At 39.5% G+C, this 21292-nt stretch overlaps 1 pseudogene; it reads left to right on the forward strand.

Annotated features, from left to right (window-relative positions):
• The first annotated feature begins 254 nt into the window (after positions 1-254).
• Positions 255-1868, forward strand: LOC145094812 (berberine bridge enzyme-like 8 pseudogene; annotated as a pseudogene).
• The last annotated feature ends 19424 nt before the right edge of the window (positions 1869-21292 follow it).

Genomic DNA, 21292 nt, shown 5'->3' on the forward strand with positions numbered 1-21292 from the left:
CTATATTTTTATTGAGTTATATCCCCTTGCCGGACTCTTTAATTTCAACGTGGCATCACAACATTGCATCTAATTTTTCAAAAACTTCTGGAGTTGGTATATGATATCTTATGCCTGTATAAGTATGAAAAAAAAATTATTCAAATGTAAAGAATAGTATTTCTACATCGACTATTAACTTTGGCGGGAGTTTAATTAAGTACGCCAGATTAAAAGGTTTGCATGTCTCACACCATGCATTCCATATCACAAAAATGGCAATTACCTATTATTTCAACTTCCAATCTTTCATTTTTCCTCTCCTCCTTGTCTTGCTCTCTACCCATTCCTCAGCAACATCAACTTCCATTACAGATCGCTTCACCCAATGTCTAAACAACCAAGCCGACCCTGCTTTTCCGATCAGTGAACAACTTTACACTCCCGGTCACTCTTCATTTCCATCAGTCTTGCAAGCTTACATCCGAAATCTTCGATTCATTGAATCCACGACTCCCAAGCCCATCTTAATCATCACCGCCTTACACCCTTCACACATTCAAGCAGCTGTTCTGTGTGCCAAAACACACCGCCTGCTAATGAAAACCAGAAGCGGAGGCCATGACTATGAGGGGCTTTCCTATGTGACCAATTCGAACCAACCCTTTTTCGTTGTTGATATGTTCAACTTACGCTCCATAAACGTGAGTATTAAACATGAAACTGCATGGGTCCAAGCTGGTGCGACTCTTGGTGAAGTCTACTACCGAATAGCCGAGAAAAGCAACAGTCATGCTTTTCCGGCTGGCGTTTGTCCTACTGTTGGAGTTGGTGGCCATTTTAGTGGTGGTGGATATGGTAACCTGATGAGAAAATACGGCCTTACCGTTGATAATGTTGTTGATGCTCATTTAATCGATGTGAATGGTAAACTTCTGAATCGGAAATCAATGGGTGAAGATCTTTTTTGGGCCATCACAGGTGGTGGTGGTGTCAGCTTTGGTGTGGTTGTAGCGTACAAGATCAAACTGGTTCGTGTTCCTACCACTGTGACCGTTTTTAACGTACAAAGAACATCCGAGCAGAACCTAAGCACCATAGCCCACCGATGGATACGAGTTGCTGATAAGCTCGATAATAACCTTTTCCTTCGAATGACCTTCAACGTGATAAACAACTCAAATGGCGAAAAGACGATACTTGGTTTGTTTCCAACACTGTACCTCGGAAACTCTACAGCTCTTGTTACCCTCCTGAACAAGGATTTCCCAGAATTAGGGGTACAAATTTCAGACTGTACTGAAATGAGTTGGATCGAGTCTGTTCTTTTCTACACAAACTTCTCCATTGGTACTCCGACCACTGCTCTTCTAAGCCGTACACCTCAAACATTAAACCCATTCAAGATCAAATCTGATTACGTAAAAAACCCTATTTCCAAAAAGGGATTCGAATCCATATTCGAAAAGATGAAAGAACTCGAAAACCAAATGTTAGGTTTCAGCCCTTATGGTGGACGAATGAGCAAAATTTCCGAATTTGCAAAGCCTTTTCCCCATCGATCAGGGAACATAGCGAAGATCCAATACGTTGTAAACTGGGATGAACTTGGCGTTGAAGCAGCCAATCGGTACTTGAACTTCACAAGGGTGATGTATGATTATATGACTCCGTTTGTTTCTAAGAACCCCAGGGAAGCATTTCTGAACTACAGAGATTTGGACATTGGTTTCAACGGCCATGGTAAGAATGCTTACGTTGAAGGAATTGTTTATGGGCACAAGTATTTCAAAGAGACGAATTATAAGAGGCTAACGATGGTGAAGACGAGGGTTGATCCTACAAATTTCTTTAGGAATGAGCAAAGTATCCCAACTCTGTCATCTTGATGGAAGTAAATTCACGTGTGCAATTCAATAAGAATATGGCTTTTTCAAGGTTATGACATCCAGATTTAGATGAGATTGATATAATTTTAACTTGTATTTCATACAAACAAAATTATATTATATTTTTCTGAAATTGGATTTTCCGTCTTTGAAAAAGCATACGAACATTGATGTGGATTTTTTAAGCATTATATATTTTGAACATTTTGAATGATGAAAAAACTAATAAGTTCCTTGGGTTTTTTTATAAGTTTATAATAGTATGTGTTTAATCAACATAAATACTCATACTTACACTACTAGAGAAATAAATTTACCTAAGAGACGAAAATAATTCCATCGGAGATTACCGACGGAATTGCCCTAATTTAGTGACGGAAAAAACATTTAAACCTTTAAGTTTACATGCAACGAAGAAATGATCTATGTTTTCTCTATTGATAGCAATAACCTATGAATATCAAGAAACCGTAAAGAGAGGTTATGAAAATTGAAATTGACATAAAGATTAATTAAGGTTATACCTTTTGATTATTATAACAAATAATCAAATCACATCCTTTTGAAGTTCATTGAAAAGCAAGCACCAAAAAAATAATGCTTCTAATGACTCACACCCAAAATATGAAGCCCAAAATGAGGAGGAAATAAGAGATATGAAGAGAATTTCGTTCTTATGCCTTTAGGTAACGTGGTAAATAAAAATTGCAAGCCAGGAGGGTCCTATTTATAGTTTAAGTAACTTACAGGCAAAACAAAATTTGGTGGTTGTCGAGGCTAACAAAATAAATACCCTAAATATTACACAGTAAAATAGTGTATAGTGGTAAAGATATCGTATCCATAGAGATTGGTTCAATTCAAATCTCTATGTAAATCACTTGCTCAAGTACTTGTAAAACAATAGTAAAAGTAAAACGGGGGGTTTTAATCATTTTGATTGCTTGAGACAATTAAAACTAAGCTAGAATGTAAATATGACAAGTAAACAACTAAATCCTTTGATTAAATTCAATGAAGTAAAGTTGGTTGATTTTGGGATACACCACATAGATGACATTGTTGACTTATCATTAGACTAAATGGAACAACACTTGTGAATGAATTTAACTTGGCTATAGTAATTGATAAGCACAAATTACCTCAACTCTTTATTGTTATTAAAATTTTTAGAGGAGCTATTAACACATTCCCTTAATTAAAGTCACAAATCAATGAAACATATAATATTGTGAAAATCAATTAGCTTTAAGTTCTAAGAGTTACCAAGTCCAAAACATAATCAAATGCTTACATTATCATTATGGAGGAAACATTTCCATGGTTTAAATGAAATGAAAACAAATATAGAAACCATTCGTTGCTTACTAATTTGACGGTCTATTACTTAACCAAGAAATTAGTCAACAAAAATAAGCATTCATTTATCAAAGCTCATGATCAAGGATAAATAAACACAAGAAGATGTTTGACAAGAAAACATTTCAATAAACTTCAAACACAAGATAACATAAGTCTTCAAAACAACCAATTATCCATGGGGTAAACCCTAATAAACCAAATATAAGTCTAGCCAAGCATGACCAAAATAAAAGAAATGCAACATAGTTTAGAGGTACCAAACATGATTCAAGTTGCAAGATGAAATGAAATTACACCAGTGTTCTAAATCTTCAATTTCTTCCCAAGACCTTCTTGAGAGCAAAAAGAAATGGTCTTGAGAGTCTTGTTGATGAACTCTATTTAATATCTCCAATAAAAAAGGGCTAATTTTTTGATCTAAAAGTTGGCCAAAAGTAATCCACCAACCTTCCCAAAGTAGAGATTCATGCCAAAAATCCGGATCCTTCATAGCACGATCCAGGCGGACCGCGTGGGTCTCGCTGAATGGGTCCCTTGGCCCATTTAATTACCACATCAGCCAAATCTTCTTATTAATGTATCAGCCCATTTGTACAATTTCTTGGGGGCCCAATTATGCTTTTCCAAAGCCTTCAAAGATGATCCAATACTCCTTTAATCTTCCTTAGCTCGAGTCCTCATCGTCTCGTCCAAAAATTAATTCAAACGCGCTTTCTTGTTTACATTGACACCAAGCCCAATCGCACAACTTCAAGTCCACAAGCAAATAGCAAGCCTCCAATAGTCTCGCACTCCTTCCATACCTCTAATGACAAATAGTCTTCGGTAAATCCTGCAATTAAGCTCAAAAGACTGGAAAGCACCTATAAAGGAGAAAAATAACAACAAGAGAAAATATGCATGAAGATTAACTAAAATGAGATATTAACAATATCATCAACATAGGAATGCGCTGAACCCTCATTTCTAGGGGAATTCTAAATATCTCCCATCTAATCTCACCACTTATCACGACCCACACATCCATGAAACTTCCATCATCCCCTGCAGCGCTGGTGCGTGCTAGCTGCACATAACGTTGGACCCAATAGACTTTCGAATATCCAATCCTACCCGAAGGCCGAATCAAGATTCTCAGGCTATAAGGTCTTTATTATGTACAACCGTGATGCATACACTAAACATCTATAGTTATGATGTCAATCCACATACAAGAAACCCTAGGCTAATAGGCATCATGCAATCAGGAAAATCTATCAAGCGATTCCTGAAGATCCTTAGCCTAGCACTAGCATGCTGTTCTAACATATCAAAATATCAAATAACTGTATGGTATTTTAGGGTTCACTTACAGGCTTCGGCTGATTGTACTCCCTGCATCCTCCATCCTTATTTTGAAAACCATTTTGAAACTTATGTTCTGAAAATCTCCTTGATTTGAGACTGGATTCACACGAGTGTTCCTCGAATTCACTCAAACCAAGGCTCTGATACCAATTTGTAACATCCATAAATTTTACGCCAAATTTAAACTTTTTCAGTTAAAAATAAAAAACCAAATAGCATTGTTTACAAAAATATTTTCAAATCATTTTCCATCAGAGTGTCCCAAAAATCATAACATAAGGATGATGAGCGGTACGGTCACGCCTTCGCCTTTCCATGATCTCCTGAAGTACCTGAAACAATAAACTGAAAACTGTAAGCTCGAGGGCTTAGTGAGCTACCCCCAAAATACCAATACCAAGCTGACAATACCATAAAAGTAATAATCAATCAATCAACATGCATAATGGGCCATCGGCCTGACTGGACCGCCTAACGGGCCTACAGTCTGTCTGAATCTATCTCGAGCCTTCGGCATGACTAGTCCGCTACGTGGGCCTACAGTCTCCCCGGACCGCTTATAGGGTATATTGGCCATCAGCACAAAGCAGGACCGCCTCAACCCAGCCACAAGCAAATAACCATGTGCGCATACTATCATATACAAGCATATACAAACATCAAACATATCTGTCACACTGATCATCAATCATAGAACTCTCCTGTAACTAGAGTACAGACCTAGCAGGTTACTAACACACCAATCCCTACGGATCATAAGAGCATAACATACTGTCTACCTCGATTCCGATCTAACAGATCATAACCAGATGCAACACACCATAACAATAACAACTAAAGGGCCGACCTTGGTGCCGTAGACCCCATCGATATAGTGAGGATAACTAACCTTGCAGATGTCAACTCGAAAGGAAAACTCCAACTCTCGGTTCACTTGACACAGGATCCACCACCTATCGTCATAGTACAACATACTCATAAGTCCTTAACCTTATAAGGTACTCCATAACCCACTAGTCAACCCCTGGTTAAAGTCAAAGTCCCCAGTCAAGGTCAACAGTTCATGTTGACCTTAACTCACCGAGTACCCTTGGTTACTCGTCGAGTTCTCTGAAGTACATTCCAACTCGCCGAGTCATCGGAGTGACTCGTCGAGTTCCTTTGATTCTCGATCAAACTTAAGATCACCCGCCGAGTCCCCTCCTTGCAACTCAACGAATACACACTCATACATATCCTAGAGAAAACTCATCCGACTCACCGAGTTGTTCTTCAACTTGTCGAGTCTTATGGCGATCATCATCGGACTCGCTGAGTTGTGATGGGTTTTGGCAATCAGAACATCCTATGTGCTCATACAAACCCTAATGCTTGGATCTAGGTTTCTCTATTGTACATGCAATTCATCCAAGACTATAAACCCTAGTTCTAGCATACAAGTAATCATATTAACATAAGAATGGGTTTAAGTTATTACCTTGATTGTTATGTAGCAATAACAATCCCAAATCCTCCTTGTATTGACTTTAGAAAGCTTAGAGTCACAAATGTCACTCCTCTAATGGTTCATAAAAACCAAGAGCAAGAGGATGAAGAGGAGAAGAGAAGGAGGCTGCCCAAAACGTGTGGAAACCCTAGAGAACAAGTTCACCACGTTTTTGGGGCTTAAGGGTCCTTTAAATAGTGAGGCTATTAGGGTTATCTAACAAGGAAACCCTAATTTGGATGCTTAAGCCCTAAGCAACCCATGGGCTCCTTTCCTTAAAGGCCTTGGACGATTCCCAATGGGTTTCCCCATAGAATTCGTCCACTCCTTTATTATGGAGTCCATTAGCTCAATGTTCAACTATCTTACAATTGACAGTTCTAGTCCCTTAGTTTAATTAATGTCTTTTAGTCACAAACTTAATTCTTATTAATTCTTGACTAATATTAATTAAACAATATGATTTCTCCTTTAATATATTATTCTCATATTATATTAATAAATCATATTTAATCCTCTCTCTCCATAATTCATCCTATCAAGTTGCTTTGGTGAAGGCAACCCAAAAGGACCATGCACCATCGGGTCAAGTACATGCCAAAATAGTTATGGACTTAGACACTAATCCAACAGTCTCCCACTTGGATAAGTCTAATAACTATTCTGCGTATAACTTCAGATCCTGATCTGCAATCGTAGCTTTCCAAAGCCGCTGTCAACTCTGATCATATCAGATACGCGTGTCCTTTAGATAAGGGATCATATATTCCTCCATTCTAGATACCGTATAGACTGAGACATGGATTTAAATCATTATCTCTGTCTATGTGCTGTTTCCCGAATTCAGATTTATGACTAACAACAGACTACAATTAAACACATCAATTTAGTCCCGGCTTGGCCAAGCGCTTAGGTTCCATCACTAAATCATCGAGGTGCCCACAGATATCTCTTTTATCCTACTTTGGATAAAAGGAACAGATAAACTTCGACTCAATGCTCGCTTGCACTCACTCACCAAATCACTCACAACAATATGTTTTATAACACCAAGTTACTGGTGTATTTACATATTATCAATGTGTAACCGACTCGCAAGATACAACTTACACATCTCGGTTTCAAGAATATAAGATGTTATCGTCTCACTAATCACTTATGATAACAATCCATGAAGTGATTCAAGTGAGCGTGGGTTTAATCCAATGCTCAAATCATATTCATAAGCACTCATGAACATTGCAGCAAACATTTGCTTACATCTAATTCTATTTAGACAATCCACACACCAATTCACGACAGTCTTCATTCATATCTACTTCCAACATATGAACGGCTGTGGCCTGTTTGAATAATTTGACTGTTCTAAACCAATTAAATTATTTAGGAAGTCAAAACATGCAAAGTGAAACAAAAGAATAATACTAATCCCATATGACCTCAAACCTTTGAGTATAAACAAAACACCTTTTATTTATCACCATATCGATTACTCATTATTTGTTGTTTCGGGTAATCAACTTCTTACTTGAATTACAACACTTGTCCCATGCTCTTAGCATGCACACAATGTTTACCTATGGTTCTTACTTTGTGAAATAGATCAATGAACACATTTCCAATCATACTCATTTCACAACTCCTAATCCATTTTCATATGTGAAAGAATATCAAATTCTTTCCACTTATGGAATATATTAGATTCTAACATTTTATGCAATGATCCTTTTGTAATGTCACTGCACTAAAGTCACACTGACTATTGCCAATGAAATTACAAAGTCCTCTATCGAAGATTGTTACAAGACAATTCCATAGATGTGATGTCTCTCACTCAAAGTACATTCCTTTGAACATCATTTTGCATAAAATTTCTAATCTAGACATTGATTCTCAATATCCAATTCCTAATATGGAAACCTTTCCATACTTACCATATGACAACTCATTCTCAATAGAATCTTATCTATTCATAATAATGTCGATATGGTCCATCCAATATCATGCTTCCAACTACTCACAAGCGACCAATCCTCGGCGAACTTTGGATTGTCCTTTGATAGTTGTCTAATTATCTTAGTCAAAACCGATTCTTGTCCTTTTCCCTCTAAATGCACAAGACATTTGGAAAATTTTAGAATGATCAAATATTATAGCATTTGCCTGTTGGGTTATGAGCATTCTAACACTCCTAAGTGTACATGCAACCCTAAATACCTTGGATCTATGTTTTCTCTATTATACATGCAAATAAGAACTTCCAAGGTATTATCCTAATCTAGCATACAAAACAATGAGTGTAACAAGAAAGAATACATACCTCTCAGATGTAGAAAGTCTTCATGAAGCTTGAGTGCCTAGTGCCCCAAGTGTGACACCTCAAATGGTTCACACAACACCAAATACTCTTGGAATAACTTGAGAGAAATCTACAATTCATGAAATCGGCTAGCCCTTATTTTTACACACACTAGTGGCCGATTTTGGTCAAGAATAAGATCTTTATATAGTGTTACAATTAGGGTAAACCCTATTTGTCATGACTTTCCATTTCCTTGGATCCATGGGTTCAAATACACCATGGAGCATCCATGGACCATCCTATGGGTTTTAGCCCAACTTGATTATCCATGGAGCATTAGCCCACTATACAAGTATGAATGATTTACACAATCAACCCATATATTTAATTAGTCTTCTTTTGATCACTTAATTAATCCTAGATTAATTCTTGATCAATACTAATTAAATAATCTTATTATTCTTATTATTAATGTACTAGAACTTATAATATATTAATAACCATAAGTGTCTTATTTCTCTCATTATAGTCTATCCAAGTGCATGATGCCATGCAACCCAAATGGACCATGCCGGGTCGGGTCAAGTCTTACCAATTATAGTTATGGACTTAGACATTAATCCAACAGTCTCCCACTTGGATAAGTCTAAAACTAATATTGCGTATGACTTCAGGAACCGACTGGCAATCGTAGCTCTCAAAAGCTTCTGTCGAACTCTAACCTTGTCGATGAACAATGACCTTTGTCAATGACTTGTCCATTAGATAAGGGATCATATATTCCTCCATTCTAGATATCATATGGACTGAGACATGGATTATAATCATTCTCTCTGTCCACTTGTTGTTTCCTGATTTCCGATTTATGACGACTGACTAATTGAACGAATCAAATCAGTCCTGGCCCGGCCGAGCACATCCATTTGTCATCATCAAATCATCGAGGGGCCCACAGATATCGCTTTTATCCCGAAGGTAAAAGGAATGGATAAACTCCGACTCATATGGCTTGTTCTACTACTTGTTGAATCATACACAAAGACATGTTTTATAGCACCGAGTTACCAAATGCGTTTTCGTGCAATCAATGTACAACCAACTCATAGTAACAACTCATATCTCTAGGTTTGAAGAATATAAGATACTATCGTCTCATGATCACTCGTGATAAAATCCATGAAGTGATTCCAATGAGCGCAGGTTGAATCCAATACTCATAAATTATGAGCACTCATGAGTGTTGTAGCCCTTTGTCCAACACCTTTGACCTCTACAAGCCAACCCATGACAGTCTTAATTCATATCTACTTCTAACATATGACCGACTGTGGATGGTTTGAATAACTTAGTCATTCCGGAAGAATAAGCTAGTTTATTCGGGAAGTCAAAACATGCAAAGTGAAACACAATAATAATTGAATCCAATATGGTATCAAAACCTATGAACATAAATAAAACACCTTTTATTTATCACCATATGATTACACATTATTCATTGTATACTGTTTCAGCTATCAACTTTATTCTTGAATTTAAAACAATAGTTGTCCCATGCTCCAAGCATGTATACTATGTTTTCTAAACACTAGTCATGCCATACACCAAGTATGCATACTATGTTTGTCTATGATCCTTACTTTGTGAACTAGATCCATTGAACATAACTTAAATGATTCTCTTTTCACACTCCCAAATCCTTACTGCAAATCCAAGAATTCCAAATTCATGCCATTTACTGAAATCTGTTAGATTCTAAACTTATATGCATTGAACCTCTTGTAATGATTATGCACAAAGTCAGAAGGACTTGACAACAACCATTACAGACCATTCCAAAGGAGATCAGCTCCTTGGGAACATCCTTCTTGCATTAAGTTTCCTAATCTTAAACAGATTGAAAATTCTAACTTTGAAACATTTCCAGATTCCATTTTGACTTATCCCTTCTAAACAAGAGTTGCCTCCTTACAGACTATGTCAATATGGTCCTTCCAGAATTATCACTATACTTCCAACTGTGCTTGAGCACCCAATCTTTGGTAAACTGTAACAACCCGATATTTCAACTCTTTGTAATGACCTAAAAAGTCAAGTATTGTAACCACTTTTGAGTTAATAAAATTAACTTTGATAATAAAATGTCCAAAAAGTTCTATTTAAATTCCCTCTATGTTTAAATGTCATTAAACCATGATCGTACGTAAAAAGAGCGCCCAAATCCGGCTTCGTATATTGAAGTTAAGATTTTTCCAAGTTCGGCTTAGCAGCAGACAGCTAAAAACTCGAATCGGAGATCGAGCGACTTTTGGCCGGAATGACCTAAACGAGAATCGAAGGTCTCGTCAATGGTATTTCAGCAGTAAAAAGTCTGGCAAAAACCGACGTCAGATAAAGAAGTTATGAATTTTTAAAGAAATTCCTTAATCACGTCATTTTAATAAATAAATAATAAAAATAATTTCATAATTTGCCAACGGAATCTAAACGAAAGTTGTAGATCTTAGTCTCACCTACGCGTGGATATAAAGACCATCGAAAACGGAGTTCGTATGAAGAAGATATGATTTTTTCAAGTTTAATAAATAAATTATATATAAATTTATATCAAAATCCGGTAATATCCGAAGGAGGAGTCAGCGTCCTCATCCGGGTTACGTGCTGCGTACCCTCGTACGCCCCGCGTACCCGAAGGCCTTGGTCTCGGTCCGTCCACGTCGCCCCTATGCGAAGCTACCGACTCGCCCCATCCGACCCGTCCCATCCGACCTGTCCCATCCGATCCGTCCCATCCGAAACCGAGGCAGTCGAGGAATCGCTCATGCATGACGTACGCGTACGCGCTGCGTACGAGCGTACGCCCCGCGTACCAAGGCTTCTCAGACCCCCTATAAAAGGGATGCGAGGGTCTCCGGAAAAATTGCTCATTTTTCTCACTTCTCTTGCGTTTTACCTCGTTTTCCGTGCCCGTTCAAACCCGAAGCCCTGGTCATTTTTGCTCAAGTCCCGAAGGTCGATTTTACTCCCAAGATTCCCGAGAAAAATCCGCTTCCCGAGACGAAACTCTGCCCGGTTTTCCATCTCGCTATCTTCAAACTTCCAAGTGAGTTCATACCCCTACAAACACTCTTTAAATACATTTTTAAATGCTTTCTATACTCTTTTAGGGGGGAATACAAGTAAACATACGGTTATTATCGTGTATTTCATAGAATTTCACTTTACTCGTTTTTATCAAATGAATCACTTGTGATTTAGTACTACTATGTGAAAACTCTTGTCATACTTCGCATGCACTAGATTCATACAAAGTATTTAGAAATTCCAAAGTATTCTTCGTTGCTAAACCGTTTTATACATTCTAAAAACTTATGATTTATGCTTTGTCAAACATTGTGAAAAATGATAAACCTTGCATACAAAACTACTACTTTAATACAGACTTAGTTGAGAATCCATGAGACGTGTACATCTTCAAACACTGCCTTTTTGATAAAAGGTATCGCTACAAGTCCTGTCTATAACCAGAGTCTTCCGTACGGAGAACGTGTCAAATGTGTATAGATCTATACGGGAAGTCATGATCCCGCGCCGTGACTGTTAGCTACAGTCCGTCTTTTGGGGTGACAATTTGTCATAACGCTACGACGCCTGAAGAACGTCGCTACAGGCATATTATGTTTAGTATGGTTATAAAACTCATCGGATATACAATTATTATGGTATTATGCTTTTATGAACGAGTAGCTATTAAAACTATTCTTCATCTAACAAGTGCGATCTTCGTATAGCTTTATTATATAAAACTATGCCACAACTTTTAAGCACGTCGGTTGCTTGCGATTTTCGGTCTTAGAGACTGCCAGTTATGTTAGGAAAATAAGGGTTTTTCCTGCATCTAAAACAAACAACTAATAGGAAAATAAGGGATTTTCTTGGTGCAACTATTTACAACTTATAACACGAACATTCATATGCATTTCATACTTTTATAAGAAAATAAGGGTTTTTCTTGGAAAGCACAACAAATCATATCTCAACTATTAGGGAAAATATGGGATTTTCTGGATCTAATACATTCATTTTCAACCCAACGAATCATAACTCTTTTCATTTGAAAATACCGCGTTTTCTGGAAAACATACATGAAATTTTGAATGGCGTACATTTTCTCAAAACACTACTTATGAACTCACCAACTTAATTGTTGACACTTTTTCTTTGAAATAACTTGTATTCTCAGGGAACCGCTAAGCAGGTTTGGAAATCAACTTTTGAGGATTAACGTGCTGACGTTAATTACTTCTTTTGAAAGATGTTTATGTATTTATCTTTTGAACATGTAACGAATACAATTATGTAAACATTTTGGAAACCTTAATATGTATGGTGGTGTGTACTTTCCTTTCTATGAACTGTTATGATACTGAATATGACGTCCTCCGCCCCCGAACGTTTCCGCCGTTCTGGTTTGGGGGTGTGACAGATTGGTATCAGAGCATTGTTTATAGTGAATTAAGTATATCAAAACCATTTTTGGTATACAACTATAAACACAACTGGGCAAAAACACTCTGAGTAAGAGTTACACTTTTAAAATTAAATTTATTTAGTTTTTGTAAAGTAGGCATTCATTCATTTCATAGTAATAACATGGTCAGTATCATAATTAAAACAATATAGGAGTATTATAAATAAGTTGTGTAGTGCGGGTATGCCTTGGGACATGTAATCGGAACTGGGAAGAATATAGCCTGATCAACTATATTTGTCCAAGAGCCGACTAACGTATGCCAAGGAGTGTCTGCAATGGACAACAAATTTAAAACTTACCAAAAGCACATCATTACAAAATTCTAAGGGAGTCTTTGTGTTGTCATCAACTATTAAACTTAAGGGTAAATTTCATGTACTCTAGCTTATAGTCAATTCTTAACCCTATTCTCGTACAGACTAAATGGTTGGATTCCATCACCCCAATGACCCCTACTTTCCCAACCAAGGTAATGGAGGATGGGTCGAAGAAGATTCCGAAGAAGACGAAGAGCCGATAGAATTAGATGAGGGAGATGACTCTGGTACGGATTCAGAGCCAGTGGTTATCAATCCACCGGCCCCACAACCTCCTGTCCATGTGAGGAACTTCCAAGGACCCACTCCTGTGTGGGGAAGTCACCTCCACCATTGGAGCCAACAACAAAGCTTGCGCCCTCCTTACGGCATGTGCCGAGACTTTTATGATGTCAGAGGCGGGGGATCGGCAGACCGAGCACTTCTGGTCATGGTTGGCAAACTAGCCAACCAATGCTATCAATCCGGAGTTCAAGCCAACCGGATCCGCGAGATCAACGTAGAAGTGCAGGTCCACACTTCCGACATCCGTAGGCTGGATGGTATTCAGGACCATGCGCAACTCCAATCTGAGGCATTTCAGGCACAAATGATTGCAGCCCTAGCCGAGTTAAGGGAGCAACAAGCCGCTTTTGATAGGCGTCTAATGGAATCGAAGCAATCAGATGCGGAGTCAAGCTCCAAGCGCAACCTACGTCGCAAATAGTGCTTGCCAGAATTTCAAATTTTGTTATAAAATTAGGACTTTGGATAAGAATATTCTTTTCTTTAAAACTTTCTATAATCGGAGACCTTTAGAAAGGTCAAAAAGTTTTGTCTAAACTCGGATGTAACACAACTATATGCTTAATATGGATAGAGCATATCTCTTTCTTGTTTTAATTATGTGTAGTCCGTTCAATTCATAAGTACATCCATTCAAACGTTATTAATGAATCAAGCTCAAAACCCAGTGTTGGCCAAACCAAATTCTTAATCTATTTAAGGTAGTTAACTCAATATCATTCAACTCGCAAACCACCGAAACTTATAATATCTCATTTTCTTTTGGCAGTGCAATGCCTCCTCGTAGATCAACACGTACCAACGCAACCCCACCACCACCTCCACCACTAACTTATGATCTGGCAATGGTCCAGGCTACTATCACAGCAGCAGTAGCAGCAGCCCTCTCTCAAATAAACTCCAATGCAAATGGAGGTACAGGAAGCAGCATGAACCATCCCAATCGTGGTACCGACCAGGGCCATGTAAGGGAATGTACCTACAAGGAGTTCTCCAACTCAAAACCAAAGACTTTTAATGGCAGTGGAGGAGTCATTGCACTAATGCAATGGTTCGAAAAGACCGAAACAGTCTTCGAGATCTGCTCGTGCCAAGAAACAAGCAAGGTTAAGTTCGCTGCTTGCACCTTCATAGATCGAGCCCTCACTTGGTGGAAAAGCCATGTGAATTCAGTGACGCTCTCTGTCGCTAATGCCATGAGTTGGGAAGAACTGAAGGTTCTACTACTGGAAGAATACTGCCCAAGGGGCGAAGTGCAAAAGCTTGAGCAGGAGCTCTAGAATTTGAAAATGGCTGGATCTGATCTCGTCGCCTACACAGCTAGGTTCAACGATCTCGCTGCTTTGTGCCCTACCATGGTCAACCTAGAATCAAAGAAGGTCGAAAGGTACATTTGGGGGTTGTCACCCCAGATTCAAGGGCATGTCCTAGCTTCCAACCCTATCACCTACAACAACGCTAAACGCCTGGCTCAACGCCTCATCGACCACGGAGTGAAACAGAGTACCATTGCAGCAACCGCAAATCCACCTAGGGAAGCTTAGGGCCAGAGTAAGCCTTGGAACAAGAGGAGGGGACAAACCCTCCAAGAGAACCCCAAGAAACAACAAGTGGTAGCGACCCACACTATTACTGTACCTACCAACTCTGCCCCCCACGAGTTCATACAATGGAAAACTACCGAAATGTAACCAGTGCAACTTCCACCACCACGGTCTCTGCCGTGACCTTCAATGCAACAGGTGCAATAAGAAGGGTCATACAACCCGCTATTGCAAAGAGCCAACCCAAAAATCCACCCCCACTGCTAATACCGGAATAAGCCGCGCCTGCTTTGAGTGCGGAGGCACAGGGCACTACCGCAGGGACTGCCCGAAGGTAAACAACAGGAATACCGGCGGAAGGGGCCGAGTTTTCGCAATGGGACAAGATGAAGCCATTGCGGACCCTACTATTGTTATGGGTACGTTTCTTCTCGATAACTCGTATGCATGCATTTTGTTTGATAGTGGAGCGGAAAGGAGTTTTGTGAGTCACGACTTTAAAGGCATGCTAAAACCAATACCACAATCATTAAGTGAACCATTCATAGTAGAAATGGCCAACGGGAAAACCGAAGGCACTAAGGAGATATATTTAAACTGCACCCTAACTTTAAACGATAATCTCTTTCAAATCAACCTCATGCCAGTCTCGATTAAGAGTTTCGATGTCATCATTGGCATGGATTGGCTGAGTTCACATCGTGCGGACATTTTATGTTACGATAAGGCCGTTCGCCTTAATCTGCCAACTGGCGAAACCTTCCTTGTCTTGGGCGACAAACCTAGTACCACTCTTAGTATCATCTCCAATATCCAAGCTCAGAAGTACCTACGCAAGGAGTGTCACGCGTTTTTAGCACATGTTGTAGATGTGAAACGCGAAGTCCATGACGTCAAGGATGTGCCCGACGTATGCGATTTTCCTGACGTGTTTCCCGAGGACCTTCCAGGAATACCACCCGCAAGACAAGTCGAATTCAGAATCGATCTAGTTCCCGCAGCTACCCCAGTAGCCAAAGCACCCTATCGATTAGCCCCGGCAGAGATGCAGGAGCTATCCAGCCAACTGAATGAACTACTTGGAAAAGGATTCATCAGACCGAGCTTCTCGCCATGGGGAGCACCCGTGTTGATCGTGAAAAAGAAAGATGGATCGTTCAGGATGTGCATCGACTACCGAGAACTCAACAAACTTACCATCAAGAACCGATACCCCCTACCCCGAATCGACGACTTATTCGATCAGCTCCAAGGAGCCAACTATTTCTCCAAGATCGATCTAAGGTCGGGATATCACCAGCTGCGAGTCCTAGAAAGTGATGTTCCCAAGACGGCCTTCCGAACGAGATACGGACATTATGAGTTCGTAGTGATGCCGTTCGGACTAACCAATGCCCCGACCGTATTCATGGATCTAATGAATCGGGTATGTCGTCCATTCTTGGATAAATTTGTGATAGTATTCATAGACGATATACTCATTTATTCAAAGAATAAAGAGGAACATAGTCAACACATGAGACAAGTCTTAGAGACGTTACGAACTGAGAGACTTTATGCAAAATTCTCAAAATGTGAGTTTTGGATTAGAAAGGTGGACTTCCTCGGTCACGTGGTCAGCAAGGAAGGAATCCACGTGGACCCCTCAAAGATCAAGGCTATCGAAAACTGGTCTGCACCAACTACACCAACCGAAATTCGCCAGTTTCTAGGTCTTGCTGGTTATTATCGAAGGTTCATCCATAATTTCTCCAACATCGCAAAGCCTCTTACCGCTTTAACCCAGAAAGGTGTGACCTACAACTGGGGAGAAAAGCAAGATGCTGCGTTTCCGACTTTGAAACAAGCCCTCTGCAGTGCACCTATCTTTTCTCTTCCGGAAGGGACCGAAGATTTTGTGGTGTATTGCGACGCTTCAAAGCAAGGGATGGGCTGTGTGCTAATGTAGAGGGGAAAGGTTATTGCATATGCCTCACGACAACTGAAAACGCATGAGGTCAATTACACCACTCATGACTTAGAACTTGGAGCAGTGGTCTTCGCTCTTAAAATCTAGAGGCACTACCTTTACGGTACCAAGTGCACTATCTTTACAGACGACAAGAGCCTCAAACACATCTTCGACCAGAAGGAGTTAAACATGAGACAACGACGTTGGGTCGAATTGCTCAACGACTACGAATGTGAGATTCGCTATCATCCGGGAAAGGCAAACGTCGTAGCCGATGCCCTTAGTCGAAAGGAGTACTATGGCCGAAGAGTGAAGTCATTAGCCATGTCGATCCATTCGCACCTGTCAGCGCAAGTCAAGGAAGCTCAAATAGAGGCCTTGAAACCCGAAAACGTGACAGGTGAGGCCCTTAGGGGAATGGACAAGAACTTAGAAGTCAAGAGTGATGGAGCACGCTACCTCATGAATCGGATCTGGACATCCAAGTTTGGTGGGTTCAGAGAGGTAGTTATGAGCGAGGCACACAGAACCCCATACTCCGTACACCCAGGGTCAGACAAGATGTATCTAGATCTCAAACAACTCTACTAGTGGCCAAACATGAAAGCGGAGATTGCTACTTATGTGAGCAAGTGTTTAACCTGCACCAAAATAAAAATAGAACACCAGAAACCCTCAGGTCTACTCCAACAACCTGAAATAGCTGAGTGGAAATGGGAGCAGATTTCCATAGACTTCATAACCAAACTTCCCAAAACTCAGAGTAGCCAAGATACTATTTGGGTAATCGTCGACAGATTAACCAAGTCAGCCCATTTCTTACCGATCAAGGAAACTGATAGGATGGAAAAACTATCAAGAACCTACATCCGGGAGATCGTACGACTTCATGGAGTACCGATGTCCATCATCTCAGATAGAGACAACAGATCCAAACCTTAGAAGACATGTTGTGAGCATGTGTAATCGACTTTGGTAAGGCATGGGATGTTCACTTACCTTTGGTCGAGTTCTCTTATAACAATAGTTACCATACTAGTATCAAGACCGCTCCATTCGAATCCCTTTACGGCCGTAAGTGCAGATCACCTCTGTACTGGACGGAAGTGGGCGACACACAATTGGCAAAAGGCCTGGTCCCTACTAGCACACTCACTGGTCCGGAGATCATCAGGGAAACTACTAAAAAGATCGTGCAAATACGAGAACGACTGAAGTCCTCAAGGGACAGGCAAAAGAGCTATGCCGACAAGAGACATAAACCCTTGGAATTCCGGATTGGCGACCGTGTACTACTAAAGGTCTCACCCTGGAAGGGCATGATACGCTTTGGAAAGCGTGGAAAGCTAAATCCTAGATACATTGGACCCTTCAAAATCATTTCGAGAGTTGGTCCAGTGGCCTACAAACTCCAACTTCCAATCGAGCTTAACAAGGTACATCCAGTATTCCACGTATCGAACCTGAAAAAGTGCTTGTCCGACGAAACACTTGTAATTCCACTTGATGAAATCAAGCTAAATGAAAATCTTAACTTTGTGGAAGAACCCGTCGAAATCATGGATAGGGAAGTTAAACGAGCTAAACAGAGTCGCATTCCAATAGTAAAGGTTCGATGGAATGCTAAGAGAGGACCCGAGTTCACATGGGAACGGGAAGACCAAATGCAACAGAAGTATCCACACCTCTTCCTAAGTCCCTAAGACTTATATTTGTATTAAAATTTCGGGACGAAATTCCCTCTAATGGGGGGATAATGTAACAACCCGATATTTCAACTCTTTGTAATGACCTAAAAAGTCAAGTATTGTAACCACTTTTGAGTTAATAAAATTAACTTTGATAATAAAATGTCCAAAAAGTTCTATTTAAATTCCCTCTATGTTTAAATGTCATTAAACCATGATCGTACGTAAAAAGAGTGCCCAAATCCGGCTTCGTATATTGAAGTTAAGATTTTTTCAAGTTCGGCTTAGCAGCAGACAGCTAAAAACTCGAATCGTAGATCGAGCGACTTTTGGCCGGAATGACCTAAACGAGAATCGAAGGTCTCGTCAATGGTATTTCAGCGGTAAAAAGTCTGGCAAAAACCGACGTCAGATAAAGAAGTTATGAATTTTTAAAGAAATTCCTTAATCACGTCATTTTAATAAATAAATAATAAAAATAATTTCAGAATTTGCCAACGGAATCTAAACGAAAGTTGTAGATCTTAGTCTCACCTACGCGTGGATATAAAGACCATCGGAAACGGAGTTCGTATGAAGAAGATATGATTTTTTGAAGTTTATTAAATAAATTATATATAAATTTATATCAAAATGCGGTAATATCCGAAGGAGGAGTCAGCGTCCTCATCCGGGTTACGCGCTGCGTACCCTCGTACACCCCGCGTACCCGAAGGCCTTGGTCTCGGTCCGTCCACGTCGCCCCTATGCGAAGCTACCGACTCGCCCCATCCGACCCGCCCCATCTGACCCGTCCCATCCGATCCGACCCATCCGAAACCGAGGCAGTCGAGGACTCGCTCATGCATGACGTACGCGTACGCGCTGCGTACGAGCGTACGCCTCACGTACCGAGGCTTCTCAGACCCCCTATAAAAGGGATGCGAGGGTCTCCGGAAAAATTGCTCATTTTTCTCACTTCTCTTGCGTTTTACCTCGTTTTCCGTGCCCGTTCAAACCCGAAGCCCTGGTCATTTTTGCACAAGTCCCGAAGGTCGATTTTACTCCCAAGATTCCCGAGAATCTTGAGAAAAATCCGCTTCCCGAGACGAAACTCTGCCCGGTTTTCCATCTCGCTATCTTCAAACTTCCAAGTGAGTTCATACCCCTACAAACACTCTTTAAATACATTTTTAAATGCTTTCTATACTCTTTTAGGGGGGAATACATGTAAACATACGGTTATTATCATGTATTTCATAGAATTTCACTTTACTCGTTTTTATCAAATGAATCACTTGTGATTTAGTACTACTATGTGAAAACTCTTGTCATACTTCGCATGCACTAGATTCATACAAAGTATTTAGAAATTCCAAAGTATTCTTCGTTGCTAAACCGTTTTATACATTCTAAAAACTTATGATTTATGCTTTGTCAAACATTGTGAAAAATGATAAACCTTGCATACAAAACTACTACTTTAATACAGACTTAGTTGAGAATCCATGAGACGTGTACATCTTCAAACACTGCCTTTTTGATAAAAGGTATCGCTACAAGTCCTGTCTATAACCAGAGTCTTCCGTACGGAGAACGTGTCAAATGTGTATACATCTATACGGGAAGTCATGATCCCGCGCCCTGACTGTTAGCTACAGTTCGTCTTTGGGGATGACAATTTTTCATAACTCTACGACGCCTGAAGAACGTCGCTACAGGCATATTATGTTTAGTATGGTTATAAAACTCATCGGATATACAATTATTATGGTATTATGCTTTTATGAACGAGTATCTATTAAAACTATTCTTCATCTAACAAGTGCGATCTTCGTATAGCTTTATTATATAAAACTATGCCACAACTTTTAAGCACGTCGGTTGCTTGTGATTTTCGGTCTTAGAGACTGCCAGTTATGTTAGGAAAATAAGGGTTTTTCCTACATCTAAAACAAACAACTAATAGGAAAATAAGGGATTTTCTTGGTGCAACTATTTACAACTTATAACACGAACATTCATATGCATTTCATACTTTTATAAGAAAATAAGGGTTTTTCTTGGAAAGCACAACAAATCATATCTCAACTATTAGGGAAAATATGGGATTTTCTGGATCTAATACATTCATTTTCAACCCAACGAATCATAACTCTTTTCATTTGAAAATACCGCGTTTTCTGGAAAACATACATGAACTTTCGAATGGCGTACATTTTCTCAAAACACGACTTATGAACTCACCAACTTAATTGTTGACACTTTTTCATTGAAATAACTTGTATTCTCAGGGAACCGCTAAGCAGGTTTGGAAATCAACTTTTGAGGATTAACGTGCTGACGTTAATTACTTCTTTTGAAATATGTTTATGTATTTATCTTTTGAACATGTAACGAATACAATTATGTAAACATTTTGGAAACCTTAATATGTATGGTGGTGTGTACTATCCTTTCTATCAACTGATATGATACTGAATATGACGTCCTCCGCCCCCGAACGTTTCCGCCGTTCTGGTTTGGGGGTGTGACATAAACCTTAGATTGTCCTCAACAATTGTTTAATCCTTTTAGTCATATCCAGTTCTAAACCTTTTCCCTTCTTAATGCCCCAGGCATTTGGAAAATT

Source organism: Lactuca serriola, chromosome 3 (genome assembly GCF_051521515.1).
Source record: "Lactuca serriola cultivar US96UC23 chromosome 3, Lser_US96UC23_V15, whole genome shotgun sequence".
Lineage (NCBI taxonomy): Eukaryota > Viridiplantae > Streptophyta > Magnoliopsida > Asterales > Asteraceae > Lactuca > Lactuca serriola.